This window comes from Malaya genurostris, chromosome 2 (assembly GCF_030247185.1).
Source record: "Malaya genurostris strain Urasoe2022 chromosome 2, Malgen_1.1, whole genome shotgun sequence".
Taxonomy (NCBI): Eukaryota; Metazoa; Arthropoda; class Insecta; order Diptera; family Culicidae; genus Malaya; species Malaya genurostris.
The window spans coordinates 185,024,093-185,047,384 of NC_080571.1; the positions used below are offsets into that span (position 1 = coordinate 185,024,093).

General features: G+C 35.9%; 1 protein-coding gene across 4 annotated transcripts in view; it reads right to left on the reverse strand.

Moving 5' to 3' along the window:
• Positions 1–23,292, reverse strand: part of LOC131432680 (putative fatty acyl-CoA reductase CG5065) — a 729,032-nt gene that overhangs the window by 642,474 nt on the left and 63,266 nt on the right. The window contains exon 1 of one of the 4 annotated variants that reach the window (XM_058599109.1): positions 21,854–21,950. The exons of the other annotated variants lie outside the window; for them this stretch is intronic. The gene's annotated coding sequence lies outside the window, so the exon portion shown is untranslated. Of the gene's footprint in view, positions 1–21,853; positions 21,951–23,292 lie in introns of those variants that run through there. 4 annotated transcript variants of the gene reach the window in all.

Below are 23,292 nucleotides of genomic sequence, written 5' to 3' on the forward strand. Positions count from 1 at the left end.
TATAACGGGACGACCGGGACGGGTCCATCCGGGACTATCCGGGACGTTTTTTTTCCTCATCGGCGATGACTGAGCTGCCGGCGTTTGTATGTATTGGAATCCCGGATAAAATCCATTTGGTTGCCACCGATATTCCTCGCCGAGTTTTTTCCAGCGCCGACGGTGCGAAAATTTGGCAAGGAATATCGATGGCAACCAAATGGATTTTATCCCGTAACCGGGATTCCAATACATACACACGCCGGCAGCTCAGTCATCGCCGATGAGGAAAAAAACGTCCCGGATAGTCCCATCCCGGTATAGTGCGAACAGGCTTTAATTCATTTTGATTAATTTTTTTAGAATTCAAGATAGATATTTCTGCTCCCGTATCTATAAAGAATTAGCAAGTATATTCGGAAATTTTTTGTTTTAAATTGATAAAATTTGTAAGTTTTGTATGAAAATTGAAAATGTTTCTTTTCAGTGATTCCTTGCTTGTGATAAAAGTATTTCTTGTTGCTGTTGTTGTGTGGGTTGGTTGCACCCCAACATGCTGAAGATGTTAATTCTGGCTCTGTTATTGATGTTGAGTTTTACTATTCATTGTAATAAATTCCAGTTTTACGATTCATTGTAATAAATTCGATTGTAATTACGGGTATTTCTACCTCGTGAGTTATTTATTCCTCGGTTTCCTTGGTGTCCCCTGAACCTTTGTTCATAGTGACCTCTGTGGTTATTATTATGATTGAAGGGATGACGATATTGTCCCTATAACTATTGTGTTGACCTCTCGTAAAGTTATATTGTTGTCCTCTTAATGATGTGACTTTGAAATTATGTCTGGGTCTATTGTGTCTTCGGCTATTGTTTTTATTTGAAAAATACATTACATTAGCTCCAGTCTTGTACTGATTTTCGTGTATTTTTCCAATGGCTGTGGTTAAATTTTCAAACTGCCCTGCCTTTAATAAGAGTTTCGTTACGAAGTCACGAACTTCGTTGGTCAAGGCCGTAATTCCAGCTTTGGTAGCTAATTTAACAGCAGCATCTGCTGGGATGTTTTCTGCCAAATAACATTAACAGTTCGAGAGTTAATTTCTCCACCTTGTCGGTAAAAATTTGATCATCATCAGTTTGTTTTACAGCATTTAATTTTGCTTGAATAACTTCTGGCTGTTGTTGATTTTTACATTTTTCGCTCAACCATTGTATTATTATTTATAGACTTTCGGGATTCTCACCGACAGTTACTCGTGCCTTGCTTGATAATTTTCAAATGATAACATTAATCATTAATGAATGGCGTAAAGGCTTTAATAGTTGCTATCGTTGTTTCTAATTTATCATCACTGTCATCGTAATCCGGAATTAACGATGAGGCGGTTTTGATGGTTTCCAATACCGACACCATGTTTGGTTTGCTCTTTTTTTCTCAGCTAACAATTCTGTTTCGTCTAAAATGCAAGTGCAAGTTTGATTCTAACTTGTAGAGTTTCATAATTGTCTGCTTCTTCAGCCCAATCTCGTAAACTAATGCGTTGGCTGTGTTTTTGTAAAATGATTCCTTTTTTTCTAAAACGTCTTGTAAGATTCTAGGCCTGTTTTTGCATTTTTGTATATTTTGTGTTTCAAATATTATATAAGCCTCTATTTCGTGTGCATGCCATGCAATAATTGTGCATTAAAAAGTGAAACTAACAGTTATTTCTTAAGCATCTAGTTACTAAAATTCACAGTCATATAAACCATAAAACTCAACGCAATGCTATTCATCAATTCGCAGCTCCTTTAATAGAAATAACAAAGTAGTTTACCTAAAATCTTTTGACTTTCTGCCTCGACGTCATCGATGATCCCGTTGCTCGTTATTAACACTAAACTTCCGGGTCTTCCATGCGGCAATAATCGCTGTCTCCATTTGACCAGATCCTTGTACTTCCCATTTGTTATCTTCGTTACCGCTTCTATTGTACATATTTTATACAACGTCACTATTGCACTTGCGTCCAGAAACTTAATTTCTGCTGCTTCATTTTCCGCTATTATCTTTTATATGTATTTTACGGTTTTGTTTATTGTTGTGACTTTAATGCACTCTCGCTGTGATTTGATTGCACTGTTAATTGTTTTTAATTCTTGTTGCATCTTTTTGTTAAAACACTTTTGGGTGTCATATATCACTATACTAGTTAAACTATATTTCACGGTTCATATTCTTGATTACACATTCTGTATGTTAGCCCCCGATTTGACAATTTTAAAAGTTTGTTGGCGATTGTGGCGCTTAATTATTTGGTACATTGTAATAAACAGCCGTACACTTACTACACCAAGTATCAGTATAAGCTTGAAATCTTGGTTTTCGTGCAACTCCTCGTGCACCTCCAGTCTGTTTAGAATGTTCACCTGGGGGTCACCGGTATTCTGCGCACTTTTTGGGCTCGACCCCTTATTATTGAAATGCTTCTACACTCTTGACACGATATTTACTTTTTGCCACGGTCTGCCGTGTAATAATATACCATAACATAAATTCTTTGAAAAACGGGCAGTCATCACAGGCTGGTGTCCTAGCTAGATTACGGTGTTACCCGGTCTCGCTAGGAGTAGCAATGAATACAGACTAAGTAAGTATCTGGTGATATATTGATATCCAATATGCTTTTATATCAAATGAATGTGTTGCCTGTGACAAAATTTAGTGTCGCGCACTTGCGGCTCGCTCCGCTTACCAGCCATGTGCAGCGTCGACAAAACGCAGCGATCGTTCACTTGGTTCGATCGCTGCTGGCCTATTATGATAAGTTCAGACTTTTTTGCATAATATAAGATAGTTTTTGTATGCTTTCAACGTGGTTCGCTTAAGACTGAAGGGTGATTTTGATGAAAATTTCACATATTGGAGGAATTGGGGTAAAATAGCTACCAAAACGTTTCGTGCAGCCAGTATAAGTTCTGGCATTCGATTTTACAGACTTTTTACATAAGATAAGCTAGATTTAGTAAACTTCCAATAAGTTTTACCGAGATTTAAGAACGATTTACAATTAGATCTCACGAAATGGAGGAAATGGGGTAAAACAGCCACCAAAACGTTTCGTGCGGCCAGTGTACACTCTTCCAGTCGATTCTCCAGACATTTCTACATAAAATCAAGCTATTTCAGTAGACCGCACTCGACTTCTTTTCAAGGTACAGAATAATACAAATACTACAGAAAACCCCTGCTGGGCATTTGGTAAAACGAGCTGGATGGCGATTCGTGCGGCCATAAAAAACCATTCCATTGGATTTCTTGGATTTTTTACATAAGAAACTCTCTTGTTTTGTCTTTTTCCATGGGTCCCGATTTCTTTGCGGGTTTCCTGTTTTTTCCACTGTGCGTTCTGGTGACTATTTTACCCCAATTCCTCTATTTCATGATATCTTATTGTAAATCGCCCTTAAATCTCGGTAAAACTTATTGCAAGTTTACTAAATCTAGCTAGGGGTGCGAAAATTTGACATTTTTTTTAACTGTCGCTAAGCACAAGACAGCCACTACCAACGATCCGCTCAGCTGCTACGTTTAACAGTAGCCAAACCGCAATGACACGATAGCTAGGTGCAGTCGTGAGAGCCACGACACACGACAGCAACATTGAGAACAGTTCATTTTGTCGCACTCTCTCACAGCAGTAAAAGCCACACCGTTCGCTCTGCGGTAGTGTACGTACATTCTGGATAGGTAGCTGCTGCATTTATTTTCGTTCAAGATTTTTTAAAGTGTCGCGAGCTCGAAATGTCATGACATTTCTATAACTGGACAGTCATATCGGTTATGACTGCTCTGGACTGCATTAGAGTGGGAGCGACGCTGTCTATATTGCTTGACACCGCAGCGGGCAACATGGAATTTTGGAATAGTTATCCGATCATGTACAAAATGAATGTTTTTTATTTAATGTAATTTATAATAGCAAATCGCTTGGTAAAAACAGTATTTAGATTAACTTATAAATTCCGACATACATATATGATATTCGAAATGTATTGCTACGGCAAAGAAAAACTTATGTATATTGCCTTATGAAGCAAAGCAAAGTCTTGGCATTACATTCCTGTTGTGGAATTTTTCCTTCCTGTTTCAATAAACTTCACAGCTAATTCTTGGTGTACAGAATCATTGCATGGCTAGTACTACGATCCTACTGACACTAAGAATCCTTATGAAACAAACGTAGTTATGAAAAAGAAAACGCAGCGGGCAGCGGTTCAACGCGATTCGACAACCGGAACAATATATATATATATATATATATATATATATATATATATATATATATATATATATATATATATATATATATATATATATATATATATATATATATATATATATATATATATATATATATATATATATATATATATATATATATATATATATATATATATATATATATATATATATATATATATATATATATATATATATATATATATATATATATATATATATATATATATATATATATATATATATATATATATATATGTATATATATTTATATATATATATATATATATATATATATATATATATATATATATATATATATATATATATATATATATATATATATATATATATATATATATATATATATATATATATATATATATATATATATATATATATATATATATATATATATATATATATATGCTTTACACCGGTGTAGTGCCACCGTTTAAAACTAAAATGCCATTAAATGTGGCTTAGAAGTTTTCAACTAAAACTGGTTATCGTCATTGTTAACGATTAACTTTTGTGATTTTACAGCGTTTATTTTCGAATGGAATTATTTCACAAAATTTGGAAGTAGTTTTGAGAAAAATACTCACGAATCGTTTCCAAAAAATACTTCGAAATTATCAAGCCATTATTGATGCTGAATGTGGATAAATTTGCTATTAATGCATTTGGCTGAAGGTAATCTATTCAATGAAACAATATTTGAAAGAAGTTTCGCTTTGTTGCAACAGCGTCAGTGATATTAAGTACCAGATTGTATTAGCATTTAACTCAAATTTCATTTTACACATGAATAAAGTAGGCTCAATAAAATTTCCACACAAAACAGCTCGTTGCATGCCAAACGATTTTATTAGTAATCTATTATCCTGTAGCAAAAAAGTTAAATCTCTAAATTTATCGTTGATTTCTTCGGAAATATGAGTACACAGTTTAATTAATGTTGAGAAACATATTGATTCATGGTCTTGATAGATTTGCGAAATTGCAAAGCCGAAAGATCCTGCAGAAAGATAATGTTACTACAAGAAGTATGTTTGAATGTTTGAAAAAATAAGTTTATTTGACAAAGGGGGCTTTTACTAAGATGAGATGCTAAATACTATTTTTCCCTAATACACAACTTTCGTTTCAATATCCGTAAGCATTATATATATATATATATATATATATATATATATATATATATATATATATATATATATATATATATATATATATATATATATATATATATATATATATATATATATATATATATATAATACATTATGCACCAAACCTCTACAAATTCGTGCCACCATCCCGGCTGGAAATCAAAGCATTAGTTAACACTGGTTTTCAGCTTTGCTCACCGAACCGCTTCCTTCCAACGAGAGTGCAGAGCAACAAAAAAGAATGCAGAAAAACCGTCGGCATAGCGGACCAAAACTTCCATGTGTATGTCTCCATACACCCCGTGAGAACAGGCATAAAACGAATTTCAACGTTGAGCCTTGTTGGTGGATGTCTCTCGAAAGCTGTAGAATTTGAAAGGAGAAACTGTTCCTTGTGGTAAGCCATTCTCTGATTGAAGAGAGGAGAACAGCTACCGATGCGAGCATACGGGTACATCCACGAGAGAAAATGTCATGAGAGCTATGACATTTTTATCCGCTGCAGTCACGGCAAAGTTCATTCGGCGACAGCTACCATTTGTGCGGTTTGACTGTTTGCTGTTTCATGTCATTCTCCGGTACCGTTCGCAACCCTGATCTGCCACTAAACGGTTATTGAAAATGCTGAGAAGTACTGGCGAAGCATGGGCAAAAGCAGCTTTAGAGAAATTGTCAAATCCCGAAGTTAGACAACCTTCAAATGAAGATTTTCTGATGATGAAGACACGATTGGGTCTGACAAAGCATCGCTAGCTTCGTAAAGAGAGGAATGGTACAAAAGTTGGCTAGCTGGAAGGAAGTTATGACCTTTCGTAACGATATAATTCCTCGATTTGCCGAACCCAATGAAAATGCAGAATATTTGTCGGTAAAAATATCGATGCGAGACTTATTCACAAATGGCCTCGATATCAACAGAAGGTGTGCTGGACTGTTTAATGCACGTTTCCGCTGGTCCGGATTCCGCAACTGGTTTCAGTCATTACAATCAGGCAAAATTTCTCACACATGATGATTCCTTATTCACTGAACATTTCATGAGTATGAGATTGGAATCGAGAGATACAGTTTTGTACTCAGTACCGAATCCACAATCGGACACATTCTGTCGAGTGCGAAACATGTGTTGGACGAAGGCTACTGATGTTCTCACGCGAGAAATGTTTGTCCGTTTCTTCGAAGAAATTGATGAAATCAACGATTTCTTATATTCAAAAAAATGTGAATTTAAATTCTTCTATTTGATTTGATTGTCAATCTGTTGTTGTTCAGATTGAGAATGTTACTCTGCGGGCGAAAGCGGAAACAATTTACTGAATGATTGATGTGAAAGCTGCAAACGCGATTGTGGGCAATAGGAGAACGCATGCTTGTCCGCTGTGTCCACCGTATTTTGGAATTGAAAAGCGAATAGGACCATCGTTTTTCCATGCCCGGTTGCATGCAGTGAAATGGATGATTCGGAAAGCAGTAAAGAAGGCAGTTCACTGCCGAAAGTCACCCTGACGTGAAGAAAGAAGCACGCTTCCAGGCAGATGCACTCGAAATATGTTATAAAATGAACATTAATCGTCCCAAAATTGGAGGCAGTGGAAGTTCCAACAATGGTAATATGTCGAATATGTAAACGTCGAATTGGTGAAGAAGTTCAAAATAATTAGCAGCCTAGCACTACCTTCCCGTAAGCTTAAATCAGATAAAGTAAAGCAGCTCTATGATGTTCTCGAAAGACAAATATTTTAAGAATTTCCGTTCATAAAACAACTGCCACAGAGTATGCATAAGTATCAACATTTAGCAGAAGTTGTAGGAAAATTGGTAATTTTTTGTTGTAACAAATATTCTATAGTTTCTAGATATAATTTATTATTTCTAGCCATACACCATGGATTATATTGACGAGCAATCCGGGGAGCGATGTCACAAGCGGCAAAAGTTCTCTCGTCCGCACCTTTCGAGAGAAACGTCCGCAGAAGATAATTTAACAGACATGGTAAGAGCTTCTTTAACTTTTGTGTTGATTTTTAATTAATTGAAATTTGTTTTGAGCGCAAAAAAAAGTTCAAGCGTTTGTTTGCTTTAGTATTCAGCACAAAGAGAACGTGTTGCTATTACCACACATGACATTTGTCGGAATGATGCTTTCTGCTCTCTGTCAAAAGTTAAAGTGGGGTACCGGTTTCCGAACACCGCTATTATATATGTTATATATATATATATATATATATATATATATATATATATATATATATATATATATATATATATATATATATATATATATATATATATATATATATATATATATATAATCCATGGTGTATAGCTAGAAATAATAAATAATATCCAGAAACTATAGAATATTTGTTAAAATAAAAAATTACCAATTTTCCTGAAACTTCTGCCAAATATTGATACTTGTGGATGATCGGTGGCAGTTGTTTTATGAACGGAAATTATTAAAATATTTGTCTTTCGAGAACATCATAGAGCTGCTTTACTTTATCTGATTTCAGCTTACGGGAAGATAGTGCTAGGCCGCTAATTATCCTGAAATTCTTCACCAATTCTACGTTTACATATTCGACATATTACCATTGTTGGAACTACCACTGCCTCCAATTTTGGGACGATTAATGTTCATTTTATAAAATGTTTCGAGTGCATCTGCCTGGAAGCGTACTTCTTTCTTCACATCAGGGTGACTTTCGGCAGGATTCCCAGGAACTGCCTTCTTTGCTGCATTCCGCATCATTCATTCCACTGCATCAGACCCTGTCAGCTTGGAGCGAAGTCAATCTTCAGTTCAGCAACGCCATCGCACGGCATCACATTCAACATATCATGTCAATTGTATGGGTGCGCAACCCTGCTATTTTGGCGCGCACGAATTTGACATTTTTCTCCCCTACTTCTATGTATAAGATTCGATGCGGACTCGTCTGGGGGCGACATGCTCGCAAAAAAGGATGTTGCCAATGATTTGTTCGGGAAATGTGAGAGCTGGATATCTTGTTAATATGATGTCTTTGACTGCATTCAACCGGGCATGGAAAAACGATGGTCCTATTCGCTTTTCAATTCCAAAATACGGTGGATACAGCGGACAAGCATGCGTATTCCTATTGCCCACAATCGCATTTGCAGCTTTCACATCAATCATTGAATAAATTGCTTCCGCTCTCACCCGCAGAGTAACATTCTCAATCTGAACAACAACAAATTGACAATCAAATCAAATAGAAGAATTTAAATTTACAATTTTGTCGTGAATACGACTTACTTTACTATTGGACGCCTTTTCAAATATTACCCTTTGAGAGAGTGATAAGTTTTGTCGTGAATACGACTTACTTTACTATAGGGCGCCTTTTCAAAATTCACCCTCTGAGAGAGTGATAAGTTTTTGATCGTGAATATCTCTTGTTGTATCTAACGAATCAACATAATTTTTGCTACATGCCATCGGAAATATGATCACAATTTTATGATAAAATCTTCAATTGTGTGACATAATTTCAAATAGTTCAACATTGAACTTTTCTGATATGTTTAGTATAAACGAGTATCAAAGAGGATAATTCATAAGGCGCGTTTGCCTTTCTCGTATTTTGAAAGCTCATAGCTCAGTGATCTGTGGAAGGATTTATACAATCTAACTACCAATAGAATCGAAATTTTTCAACTTAAACGTGTATAGCAAAAGCATTGAAGTATTTCAATAGTACACTGTTGAAAACCCTATCTCATTTGACTCATGTCAACACCAGCCAAACAGAACGCGTTCTGAGGAAGAGAACAAAATATCTGCTGCTGTACAACAAATCGTTCGAGAAAAATGTTCCGAAAAGTGGTGAAAATCGTAGTGAGTTCCTCAATTTGGTCCTTCTGAATGCTAAAAACGAATCCCTACAGCATATTGATAGTTTCTTTTAATAAATTATGCAAATCCAAAATGAAATAATCGACATTAAAATTCTGTATGCGGCTATTTTTATAGCCGTTAGGACCGCCCATTAGTGAATAAGCTACAAACGAAATCACGTAAAAGAAAGCTCCTAACAAAAATTGAATCAGTTTGGATTCTATCGCCAATGCGAGCAGATGTATTTTGTGCCGTTGGCAAAGCTAGTTTCGCTTCCGACAAGAGCGATTACGTCACAGCTGCCAGTCATTTGCATGGAAAAAAAAACAACGGTGGAGAGCATTACACCAAATCAGCCGTTCCAATGGCTCTAAAAGTTTTCTGAAGAACTATTAGGATTTGTTGTTCGCAAATCGAAAGGAAATATCCTCAGTTTAGTGCAAATCTAGAACAGTTTGGTTAGATTTGTGCACTTTTCGCTGTGTGAAATTCACAGTAATCGAGGTCAAGTGAAGCCTTCTTTGTTTTTGCGAAAAATGTGGAAAAATGGAATGCTTGCATAATTCATACAATTGATCAACTAATTGATATTCGGAAGTGTTAAGGAACATGTCAGTTGTTTTCGTATTCACGACATCCAGTTATGTCTCTGACATTACCCACCCGCCTTTTTTTGATCGTGAATATTTCCTGTTGTATCTAATGAATCAACATAATTCTTGCTACATGCCATCGGAAATAAGATCACAATTTTATGATAAAATTTTTAGTTGTGTGACATAATCTCAAATAGTTCAAAATTGAACTCTTCTGAAATGTTTGGTATAAACGGGTATCAAAGAGGATAATTCCTAAGGCGCGTTTGCCTTTCTCATGTTTTGAAAGTTTTCAGCTCAGTGATCTGTAGAAGGGTTTATATAAACTAACAACCAATAGAATCGAAAATTTTCAACTTGAACGTGTATTGCAACAACATTGAAGTTCTTCAAAAGTACACTATTGAAAACCCTGTTTGATTTAACCTATGACAGCAAAAGCCAATCAGAATGCGAGATGTCTGCATCTATACAAGAGCATCCATATAGGTAAAATTTGAGTGGTTCATTTTTCCTACCATTTGCTGAGCAACTGTTCCCGAAACAAGACACACGAGAGCAACAGCTCACTGTTTTCCGTTCTGCAACAGGAAAAGGAATTTTGGAAAGAGGGCTGTCCGTTCACCGCTGCTAGTAGCAGGTGTAAAATGAAATGTGATGTGAGAACGCACGAGACACCGTCAGCACGTTGACACCGAAAACCGGTAGAAAGGCAGCAAAAAGTCCAGCAAGGCCCATTCAAAGCACTTTTCAGTGCTAAGGATCATAAAGAACTAGTATATATACATACATATATATATATATATATATATATATATATATATATATATATATATATATATATATATATATATATATATATATATATATATATATATATATATATATATATAGATTAATCTGTATTTTTAATATTATTATTCGAAAAGAATCTGATATCTGCGAACTTCATAGCTTCAAAAAAAAAAATAAACTACAGCAAATTAAAAAGGTTGTTTCAAGTTTGGAATATATAGTTGTTGAATGGTTGCTGTTTGATGTAACTAATCTGTACTTTAATGTAGGTGTATCGCTTCAAACTTTATTAGCTAAAAAGGGGAAAGCTTGCACAATTCATACAATCAATCAACTAACTGATATTCGGAAAAGTTATGGGAGGGGGCAGTTTTTTCGTATTCACGACATCCAGTTATGTCTCTGACAGCACCCACCCGCCTTTTTTAAATAGAAGAAATCGTTGATTTCATCAATTTCTTCGAAGAACCGGACAAACATTTCTCGCGTGAGAACATCAGTCTCCTTTGTCCAACACATGCTTCGCACTCGACAGAATGTGTCCGATTGTGGATTCAGAACTGAGTACAAAACTGTATCTATCGATTCCAATCTCATAGTCATGAAATGTTCAGTGAATAGGGAATCATCACGTGTGAGAAATTTTGCCTGATTGTAATGACTGAAACCAGTTGCGGAATCCGGACCAGCGGAAACGTGCATTAAACAGTTGTTCGCTTTAGTATTCGGCACAAAAAGAACGTGTCGCTATTACCACACATGACATTTGTCGGAATGATGCTTTCTGCTCTCTGTCAAAAGTTACAGTGGGGTGCCCTTTACCTAACACCTTCCGCTTTTATATATATATATATATATATATATATATATATATATATATATATATATATATATATATATATATATATATATATATATATATATATTTATCATTCAAACAAAAAGTTAATGAAAATGGCTACCAAGTCTAGTGAGTTAAAAAGGTTTTTAAAGTTAAGAAAGAAAATTGCGGGATTATCGAAAGATGTTGCATTTTTGAAAAGGTGCAAGAGCTTTGGAATTATTCCGACATGCTGTAAAATACGGGGTAGGAAATCTTTCTCAAATAATATCATGTGTAAAATTCAGAGGGAAATTTTAAAAGAAAATTTAAAAAAGTTGTATAGCATCCACAGTGTAAAACCCTTGGAATGTTATAATTTCCATTTAAAACTAGCAAAACAATACCCCTAAGGTTTCGAAATTTTTCTAACCAAAGTAAAGTTCGCTGAGCACTGTGAATCAGAACGCAAACGAACCCTACTCAATAAAAAATTTGAAAATTCACTTTCCCAAAACCGTATGGTCCATCCTCCAAAACCTTCGGTACAGTTTTCAGAAAACTTCCTAGTTAATCGTTCATCACAAAATTTCACACACGAACAAACAAATCTTCTCAACTTGGGGTTAAATTATGCCATTTCTTCCAAAGTTAATCTCGAACAAGCTATAGACGTTGAAACAGGTCTAGATAGCTGTGACCTTCCTTTTTCGAAAATAAATGACGCCAGGACTATTGTAGCTGAAGTCATTAAAAATACTCCATTACGAAATAAACAAACTAAAAATGAAAGAGAGCTAGTTAAACAATTGCGGGAAAAGCCAGTTTTTTATGTTAAAGCTTACAAAGGAAACAAAGTTGTTATTATAGATAAGGATGATTATGACAATCTAATCATCCAAAAAATTAATGACGGACGTTATTCGAAACAAAGATCCGACCCCCTTCCAGAAATTATTAAAAAAATAGATAAAACTCTCATAGAATGTAACCCTAACTTCGATATCAATCTCAGCCGCCTCAAAGTTCCTAACCCTTCATTAAAAAAAATCAAAGGATTACTTAAAGTCCATAAACCTGGGAATGAAATAAGGGAAATCATCTCTTCAGTAGGAGCCCCTACCCAAAAAAATCTCCAAATGGCTAGTGGAAGAATTCAAAAATATGCCGAAAAAGTTTTTTAGTAGATCCATTCCCAATACACAAGAATTCGCTACTCAACTTCTGAACTCAGGTGAAATCTAAGATGACGAAATAATGGTATCTTTCGATGTAGCCGCCTTATTCCCAAGTGTCCCGGTGAAGGACTCAATCAATCTGTTGGAAGATTGGTTAGTTAAACAAAAGTGTAGTAGTTTATGGAAATGCAAAGTAAGGTCTCACCTTACTCTAACCCGGCTTTGCATGGATGTAAATTATTTCAAATTCAGAGGGGAATTTTATAAACAATTACAAGGGGCCCCAATGGGTAATCCGCTCTACCCATTTTTATGCGAATTATTTAGGGCAAACCTCGAAGAACTTTTAAATAAACAAGGATTACTACCTAATCGCTGGTGGAGATACGTTGATGATATATTTTGCATCATCAAGCGTAACGATTTGGAAAATTTTTTGGATACAATCAACAATTTACATAGGAACATAAAATTCACCTGCGAGAAGGAGACTAACAACAGTTTACCTTTCTTAGATGTTCTTATTATACGGGAGGCAAAAACTTTATCTTTCGAAATATATAGCAAGCCAACCAATACAGAACGAGTTATACCTAATATTTCTAACCATTCTCACCAACACAAAATGGCAGCATTTCACCATATGTTTCACAGAATGCTAACCTTACCCCTCAGAGATGATGCGGTAGTGAAAGAGAAAAATTTTATCTTCGAAATTGGAAAGCTCAATGGATATCCGGAGCGCTCAATCCAAACAATCCTCGATAAGAAATTAAGATCATTGAAAAAATTATCACTTACAACTTTGACCCCCCTATCAGAAAATTTGAAAAGAATATCGGTAGACTTCAACTCTAACATGGCATATCCACTTAAATCAAAATTAAAACCCTTTGGCTTGGATTTAGTGTTCAGTAGTACTAGCAACCAGTTGAAAACTTTACTAGGATCTACTAAAGATCCTACTGACAAATTGAAAAAATCGGGGGAATACAAAATTTCATGTTCTCATTGTGATAAATTATACATTGGACAAACAAAGAGATCATTAGATATCCGTTTCAAGGAACACATAGCGGAAATAGGGAAAGCTTCCAAGGATTTGGAACGGGGTTTATCACACCATTTCAAGTCGAAAGTAGCTGAGCATGCCTTTTCCGAAAACCATGATTTCACTACAAATGACATAAAAAATTTAAGACAAATTTCCAATCCATGGAAATTAGATTCGGCAGAAAGTCTAGAAATTTTCAAACATAATTCCACTTCTTTCGTACTTTTCTCGACCGCACAACACTCTATCCATCGTTACTTTGACTAATCGTGTCAGTTTATTCGGAAAATCGTATTGGTGCATAATCTGCCATAACTTTTCTCGATCGATTGTGTCGTATGTCACTTTGAATTCAATGAATAGGTGATGCGTGGATACGTTGTATTCATAACACTTCTACAGAGAGACTGGCCGCTCAAGATTGAGTATCTTGGAAAGCTACAACTCGTTCGGTCCTGTTCTGAAGACGAAATGTCCACCATTGAAGTAAAGTAACTTAACTGAAACGTTGCTAACAATAAACTGGGAATGTTAGGATTCGATCAGTGGTGCGACATTTGTCGACAAGTTAAGTCCGTATCATATTATTCATTTACACCGATAAACTCCGAAGTCCGATGACTTTTTACGAATTACAATGAACTTTATCAATTTATGTTTATGTTAGTATTCTCATGGAATTTTTTTACTTCAACATTGAATAGGAGAATGAGAGAGAGAAAGAAATAAGTCACTTGTCTTTGACTGAGTATACTTCTACTTGGTCATAGCACTATCAAGTATCTCATTTGACAGACACTTTGACCGTACTGATTAGAGTTAACGATGACTTTAGTCAGTCTGTCAAGGTCATTTGACATGACTGACAATTTACAGCTCTGCCTCTAGCAGTAATATAAGTTTATTAATGTTTCAATTACTGCTTTTCTATTCCATCGCATTCGGTCGCCTACTGTACACAATCGTGTAATAATGTTAATAGTGCAATACGATTACGATGATCGTTTGATGGATGTTAGCATCGTTAAAATTTGAAGAACGCAGAGTAGTTTCAAGTTTTCGTCTAATATGTTAATGGAGATATTGCGTCAGCGTGCTTAAGTTATACTAAATTTTACCTCTTTATAGTTCACCAGGTTTCGTTGTCTTACTTTTCGAAATATATAGATTTTTATTTTTATTAGTCATCCCTGTCCTGGCTCCATATAAAGACAGATTCAAAGATTTTATCGTTGACTCCAAACGACACCCACACAAGCATAAATATGTGTTCCACATCAATACTTTCATTTCCGCATTGCATGTGGCGTTCCCCGTCAGAGTTGAATGATGTAGTGACAACGCAAACTATTTTCAACATCCATTTATAATAATCCGATGCATTGGTAAGCAATAGAGAAAATTCTTTATGATATCTGTGGGACTGGAAAGTACCTTGAATTGTCATGACCTACGGAATCTGCAGAACTGAGATAGTTTTTGGCGCGTGCAGTTGATAAACTCGTCCGAAACTTGACACGGAATTCAACTTAACTGAGTATGTTTGTTTGCGTTTTTTTTTTCAAACACTGCGCTCTGGCGACTTCTATTGGTGCACACTTAAAGCGCAAATCGCTGATAAAAAGTGTTTTCCCAATGAGGTTTCTTTACACCATTCTGCTGCTCACTCCACTCCAATAGAATTAGCAGGCCTTTGGTTTGATTTTGCTTATTGTCCTGCTCGCTTCATTCCGAAAGCTTGAGGTTGTCACTCCCCACATAAAATAAGGGGGAAAAGTTGAATGCTCATCTTTCATACCGATGGGTTTAATCAGACAGGTTTTTCAATAGTGTACTATTGAAACACTTGAATGTTGTTGCAGTACATGTTTAAGTTAAAAATTTTCGAATTTATTAATAATAATAATTATCATGAATTGATGATCATATTTCATGGCATTTAGTAAAAATGATGGTGTTACAGTAGATATAACAAGAGATATTCATGATCAAAAATTTATCACTCTCTCGGTGGGTACATTCTGAAATGGTTACCCATAGGAAAGTAAATTGTATTCACGACAAAAAAATCGTTAAAAATTATACACACATACAATCAGGAATCAGAACAAATTGACTCAAATGGCACGTTCCCCTATCCTAAATTTATTCTAGAAAGAGGAAATCGAGTCAAAATTGACAAGACAGGAATTTTGCAGCCACTCTTCAGTGTTGCTAAGCTCGCTCATTTTGTGCAGATAATTCTTACTTTTGTGCTATTAATACCTCTCAAACTCCCGTGTACGTGTGCTACCCGTAGTTATTTCCATCTGTTATTTTGTTATCGCAGTGCTCAACTATGACTGACGATGAAACATCAAGCACTCCTTTACTGCATATTCCATCGCTCACTTTTTCGTTGGTGAACTCGTCGCAATGCACAATCATACTGAAGCTGTTCCTCATAGATGCTCGCGCTCGCTCACTTTCGCACTCCTGCTCCCACTCACAATTTTGCTCACACTCGTACTCTTATACCGTATTTGATTGTGGTCCTATGCGCGAAGGATTAATATGCAATCTGATCAAGCTCGATCATGCTGTGATTTAAAACAATTATAATGACAAAAAACTGACTTTCTCATAACAATCATACTATCATATATAATACTGTAGTATTATTCAAAACAATTTTCTTCGATTCTTGAAAGAATAACCGGAATTGGTTTGTTTGACTGTCTACTGATAAAAACTATTAATTAGAGAATATTTGAGGTCGATTTAGAATTTTTTTTTATGTTTTTTCGCCCCTTTTTGTGATGGTAAATTTTTTTTAACACATTTTACCCTATATTTCCTGATCCAGGAGTCGGATACGGATGCATTTCAGGAATTCCATATGGGAGCACAGGACCTTCCATTAGAACCTAAGTTTGTGAAAATCGGTGGTGGTAGTGAGAAAATTTTGAAAACATATTTTCATTTTTTGCACATTTTACCCCATAACTCCAGAGCTTGATATCAGATCCAAATGAAATTCAGGAATTTAGTATGGGACCTAAAGAGCTTTCAATTCAACCTTAGTTTGTGAAAATTGGTTCAGCCATCTCCGAAAACAGATGGTGCACTTATTTTCGCAATTTTTTGCACATTTTACAGCATAATTCCGTAACCGGAAGTCGGATCCAAATAATATTAAGGAATTTTGTATGGTACCACAATACCATTCATTTGAATGTTAGTTTGTGAAAGACGGTTCAGCCATCTTCGAGAAATGTTAGTGCAAAAAAACGTTACATACACACATACACACGCATGCACACACATACACACGCACACATACACACACACATTTTACGTACTCGACGAACTGAGTCGAATGGTGTATGACACTCGGCCCTCCGGGCCTCGGTTCATAAGTCGGTTTTCACAGTGTTTGCATAACCTTTCTATAAGAGAAAGGCAAAAAAAAACTCAAGTACAAAGCAAACTTTATGCCAGAGTTTAAAAACTGTTACCACTATTTAAATGAAATTCATACACAGAAGTAACAGGATCGCAGCACTCGGTTAGAGCGAACACAAAGAAGCGTTCAAACTAGCATAGAGTATTATTTTATTATTTTTTCGCTGAATTTGCATTACATATTGCTATTGCATATTGGACATCCGACATTTGAATATCATCATTTGTTAGTGATATCGCTGCATGGCTGATAATCGTGACAATGATCATTCATAATGATGTATGAATTTAGCACAACTATACAGCAAATGCCACCTAGAACTCAAGTCTCAATTTAGGTTACAAAGCTCCAGAGAGGCAACTTGTCTCAAAAAAAGGTCTCAAGATTACATTAGATTAGGACGTTTCATGTATTTCTAGGACATCTAGAATAAAATAAAATTTTATCCAACTTTTTTGTCATCGGCAATTTTTGAAATTTGAAATTTTCTAACGGTACCACGTACCATGTCTGATTCAGCTCATTGTATGCATTAGGGCTTTGTTTAGCAGCACAATCGACAATGCTGATAACATTATATTCCAAATATTGCGTGATACATCCAATTACTATCATACAGAAGAATGAAATACTCGATGAACATTAGAAAGGGTTTTTTTACTTTCTCTTTCAGTAATTTCCAATAAATTCAACAGTGCGTATCGAAAGTTGATGTTTTTGTCATTATCCTATGTGAAGTGTTTGATGGAATGACTGCTCTATTTAACCTCACTCGGTAGCGTTCTTTTGAATATTTTCGAAGAGTTGCGAAATACATCAACAGCGTCAATTTAATACTGTACATTCTTTTAAAAAGATCAGACTACATTCTAATAGCATAAGCTGATGTCAAGTTATAGCATACTCGTGCGGCTATCATGATGCTGCTATACACTTTGATTTGCCAAAATGAAAACTAACTTGTTCATCACACTGCTACCGCACTGAACGAGTGCTTCCACTCCCTCTTACAATGAGTCATAATTTGAAATACATTCAGTAAACACCATTCAAGCGGAGAGATTGTGTTTCGGTTATACTAGCTCGTGAGTTAACGGCTGCCACCGAGACAACTCTATACTGCAGGTAGATAACCTACTTGTGCTAATCGCAAAGGCTGCTTCAAAGCCAATATTCGGGGCGTTGCCCGACTGGAAAGCTAGCAACGATGGCCATCCGGTTCATACGCAAAGAGGTGCAGAGTCACAGAGGTGCCATTGCATAAAGGTGCGGAGACGAAAGGATGCAAAGCAAACCAGTGCTGATCTACCATGAACCAGGATCTAAAGAGACTACACATATCGCGTGGCGTTTAACATCAAGCATCACATTTAATAGTGCTGTACCGATTGCCAGGTACAGCCAGCACATACCAAGTTCAGTGGTGACCATGACGGCAGAGCAACGGAAATTGCAGAAAACGATGCCAGAAGACTGGCAATCGTTGGGTGAGCTTCACGTGATTCTTAATGACCGATCAACAGAGAAAACAGCAACAAGGTAGATTTCATTTAATTTTATTAATTTTATTTTATTTATTATTATTAAAAAATTTTTTCTATTCATAAGTATTCATAAAGGGCTCCCTATTTCATCTCATTTGTAAGGACGTCGCCTTCAAACCCCGATTTAGCCATTAAAATCACTGTAACTATTTCATATTACTGCTTCATTCGCCTTGCTCCACGTTGAAAATTGATTCACATTTCTTGAAAATTTAACTAATATTTATAAAACAGCTAAAAACACTAATGATGTTTTCACTACTCTGCTCCTAATTCCATCTCAATGGATTTTTATCCATCCTATCGTTGATCTTTTATTCATCCTATAAATAAGCAATGGCGACAGCAATCAAAACAAAATATTCCACTATTACACTCTCACCCGCATTCGCATGGCTGCCAGATGGCTGACTAAACGCTGCCAGCTGGAAAAATATGGCTGGCAGACATTCTGGTGACCGACTGCCGCACCGCTGCCAGATATACAACTCAAACGATACAGCCGTACCCACCAGGATTTTTCCACATTATTATTATTGGTAAAAAATTTACTCGTTGAATTATCTAATTAATGGGGCAATGACTTACGGAGATCTAAAGAACTAACTTTTCACATCATTTTATTAGTGAAAACAGATAGAACAGATATAGACTTTCTATGCAAAGTAATACATATTTCCTATGAAAATACCTGGCATCTCTGTGCACAGCCGATGAAACACACACACTTCACAGCGTTATGTAGGCGTATAGCGGAATGAAACCAGTGCTACTAGATTTGGCACAATGGTTATTTCATTTAACACGTTCTTTCTGGTAATAATCGAAGCAGAAACAGTTTTATTGAAATATTAATATCAATAATATAATTAAACTAATGTCACGGATACCAAAAACATACTTTTTGATGATAATTTGAAGAAGATAAACAATTCTTGTTTTGTAACATTATGAGATAACTTGGCAACTTTGCGAAACCAAATGAGATGAAAACAAAGCGCAATCAAGTGAACGAAGTGAAAAACTTTCATCTCATATTTTTGAAGACTTTTATTGCTTGTCGGGTAAATTTTGAAGTTTTTAATCGTTAACTAAACAAGTGACAAGTTAATATAACTAATTATGAAGTCATCCAGCATTCAATGGTAGTGTGATTGTGCGAAATAGTGATCGTGTTTTGAGACGAATCGGTTAGTAGATATTCAGAAACATGACGAACTGTAAATCTTGAGACGAAAATGTGTCCTAAATTGAAAAGTGAGTTTATTTTATATGAAAAGAAACGATCACCGAAGAATTTAAAACCATTTCTTTCAATAGGAAAGTGTGACAATAGCTTTTCAAATCATTTTAAAACATTTCACAGTTTGCTTCCGGTATGTTGTAAAATATTATTCATGTTCAAAGTTATGAGGTGAAGGGATGAGATGGAAATAGGAGCTCAGATGAAATAGGGAGTCGTTGCCCTATAAATTTAAAAACAGTTAATGTAATGGATGATCTTATGCAATATCATTCTAATCCGATCCTGGATACTAGTAAGAGCTTAAATATTCCCAGGACTAAGCATTATCCAGAGGGTACCACTGGGCCATTGATAGTCTATTTTCGACGCAAAATAAAGGCATTAAATTTGAAGCAAATTATAAAAGATTTGATATCACATATCTGTGAAGTAGCAGATATTTCAAAAGTTATTAGAGATAAAATTCGAGTTGTTGTTAACGATTTGAAACAGGCTAACAAAATAGTAACCTGTGAATTATTCGTTCCTGAATATCGAGTTAACATTTTATCGAAGGATGTGGAAATTGATGGTGTTGTCACTGAAGCAAGTCTGAGTTTTTCAAATTTTGATTCATAGCAATCTGACTCTGATGCAAATAGTGAAGGTACATCGTTTGTCACCCTCAAGAGTCAGTTACGATAAAGAAGTCCACTTCCACAAACCTGGAATTGCACTATAAAAAAAAGATCCCCCTGAAAAACCAAAAAAGTCAAAATCAAAGACTATTCCCCCTGGTTTGTCTAATTCTATAATCCGGTGGGCTCCTTTTTCCAGCCGCCAACAGGATCACTGAAGTTTTCGGAAGTTTTGGAATGGATTTTAACAGCATTCAATATTTCTGAACAGCCAAATACTCTCATAACGGCATGTCCCCCAAAAGCTAGAACTTATTTTAAGCAGTTATCAGCACAATGGCCAATTCGCTCAGGGTTTGTATCATTGGATGGATAATTTATCATCTACCGCAAATGATTCAATCACTGTCCTGCAGTGGAATTGTCGAAGCATCATGCTGAAACTTGATTAATTTGAAGTTTTATTGTTTTATTGTAATGAACGGCTTTTCTCAGTCTCAGAGCGACAGACGATTTGTTTTTAAATTTGTCTAACGTTTCGGCCATTTTTGATACTAATCAGAAGTGAACATATGAACGCAGCATAGTTAGAGTAGAAGTTTTTCTAGACCCCAACGTTTCTATATGATTCTCTTGAGGGTTTTTAAAATTTTGGGGATTGTACAAAGTGAAAACTACGATTTTTTTCGAAAAAATCCGCCAAATCGTAGCTAAAACTCGACTCAGTTCATCGAGCTGAGCAATGTCTATGTGTGTGTGTCAAATAATCTCACTAGGTTTTCTCCGAAATGGCTGAACCGATTGACAAACTTAGAATAAAATGAAAGACTTCCGGTTCCGGAGTTATAGGGTAAAGTGTGTTCTATATTGTACACCGTCACTTAAAAAGGCGAAAAAAAACACGTAAAAAATTTCTAAACTGGTCTAAACTACACAAATCGATAGTTATTATCAGTAGGCAACTAAACAAACCGATCACGGCTATCCTGGTTCCCGGTATCCGGTTCCGGAAGTACCGGAAATAGTGGTCATATATAAGAAAATGGATCTCACTCACTTTTTTCAGCGACGATTTGACCGATTTTGACAAACTTAGATTCAAATGAAAGGTCTTCCGGTCCCATACGGAATTCCAGAATTTCTTCCGGATCCGACTTCCGGTTTCGGAGTTCTAATGTAAAGTGTGTTCAATATTGTACACCGGCACTTGAACCGACGATAGTGGTCATATATTCCAAAATGGACCTCACTTACTTTTCGCAGCGATAGTTTGACTGATTTCCACAACCTTAGATTCAAATGAAAGGTCTCACGGTCCCACACGTAACTCCTGGATTTCCTGTAAAAAAATTTCTAAGCTGGTCTCAAAACTACACAAATCGATAGTCATTATCAGTAGGCAACTAAACGAACCGATCCCAGATATCCTGGTTCCCAGTATCCGGTTCCGGAAGTACCGGAAATAGTGGTCATATATAAGAAAATGGATCTCACTCACTTTTTTCAGCGACGGTTCGACCGATTTTGACAAACTTAGATTCAAATGAAAGGTCTTCCGGTCCCATACGGAATTCCAGAATTTCTTCTGGATCCGACTTCCGGTTTCGGAGTTCTAATGTAAAGTGTGTTCAATATTGTACACCGGCACTTGAACCGGCGAAACAAAATACGTAAAAAAAATCCAAACTGCTCTCAAAGCTACAAAAAACGATTGCCATTATTAGTAGACAACTGAACAAACCGATTTCGGCTATCCTGATAGCGGTCTCCGGTTGCGGAAGTACCGGAAATAGTAGTCATATATTCCAAAATGGTTCTCACTCACTTTTCTCAGCTATGGTTTGGCCGATTTTGACAAACATAGATTCAAATGAAAGGTCTCACGGTCCCATACGTAATTCCTAAATATCATACTGACCCGGCTTCCGGTTCAGGAGTTATAGATTAAAGTTAACAAAAACCGTGCAAACATTTCTAAACTGGTCTCAAAACTACACAAATCGTTTGTCATTATCAGTAGGCAACTAAACAATCCAATTCCCGCAATCCTGGTTCCCGGTCTCTGGTACCGGAAGCATATATGGTGGAAACGGGACGTGGTCATATATTCCAGAGCTTTGAATAGAACACCACAATATTATATTTGAGAAAGGCATCATTACACTACTAGGTGGATTCAAACAGTTATCTATAATAGCAAATCACTTGATAAAAGCAGTGTTTAGATTATCTAGTGAATACTGCCATACTAATATATTGTAGGAAACTAGAAATAATATGTTTTATTAAATACTAACCACTATGACTGTATTCAAAATGTGTTAGGGTTAAAGTACTAAAGCGATCGCTGGGAATGGGACTTAGTCATATACCCCATTAGACTCGAATCGAGTTGCTTTCGCCGGCTCCGTTTTGCCTAATTCGTTTAAACACCAAATTGTAGAAAATTGGAACATCCCATTGTTGTAAATAATCCCGTTTTATTAAGTGTGGAAGGATAGGTGAATACATAGAAATGTGTCACTACTGTAAGGATAAGGATAAAATGAAGCATAAGGATAAAATGAACCATTCTCTCAAGCAACATTCCAAACACTCTTTAGCGGAAATGTTGAAGAGTGCTACGCCACCTACCGAAATTCCTTACGCTCGCTTGTCAACTAACGAGAGCGATTATGATGACCCCACCGGAG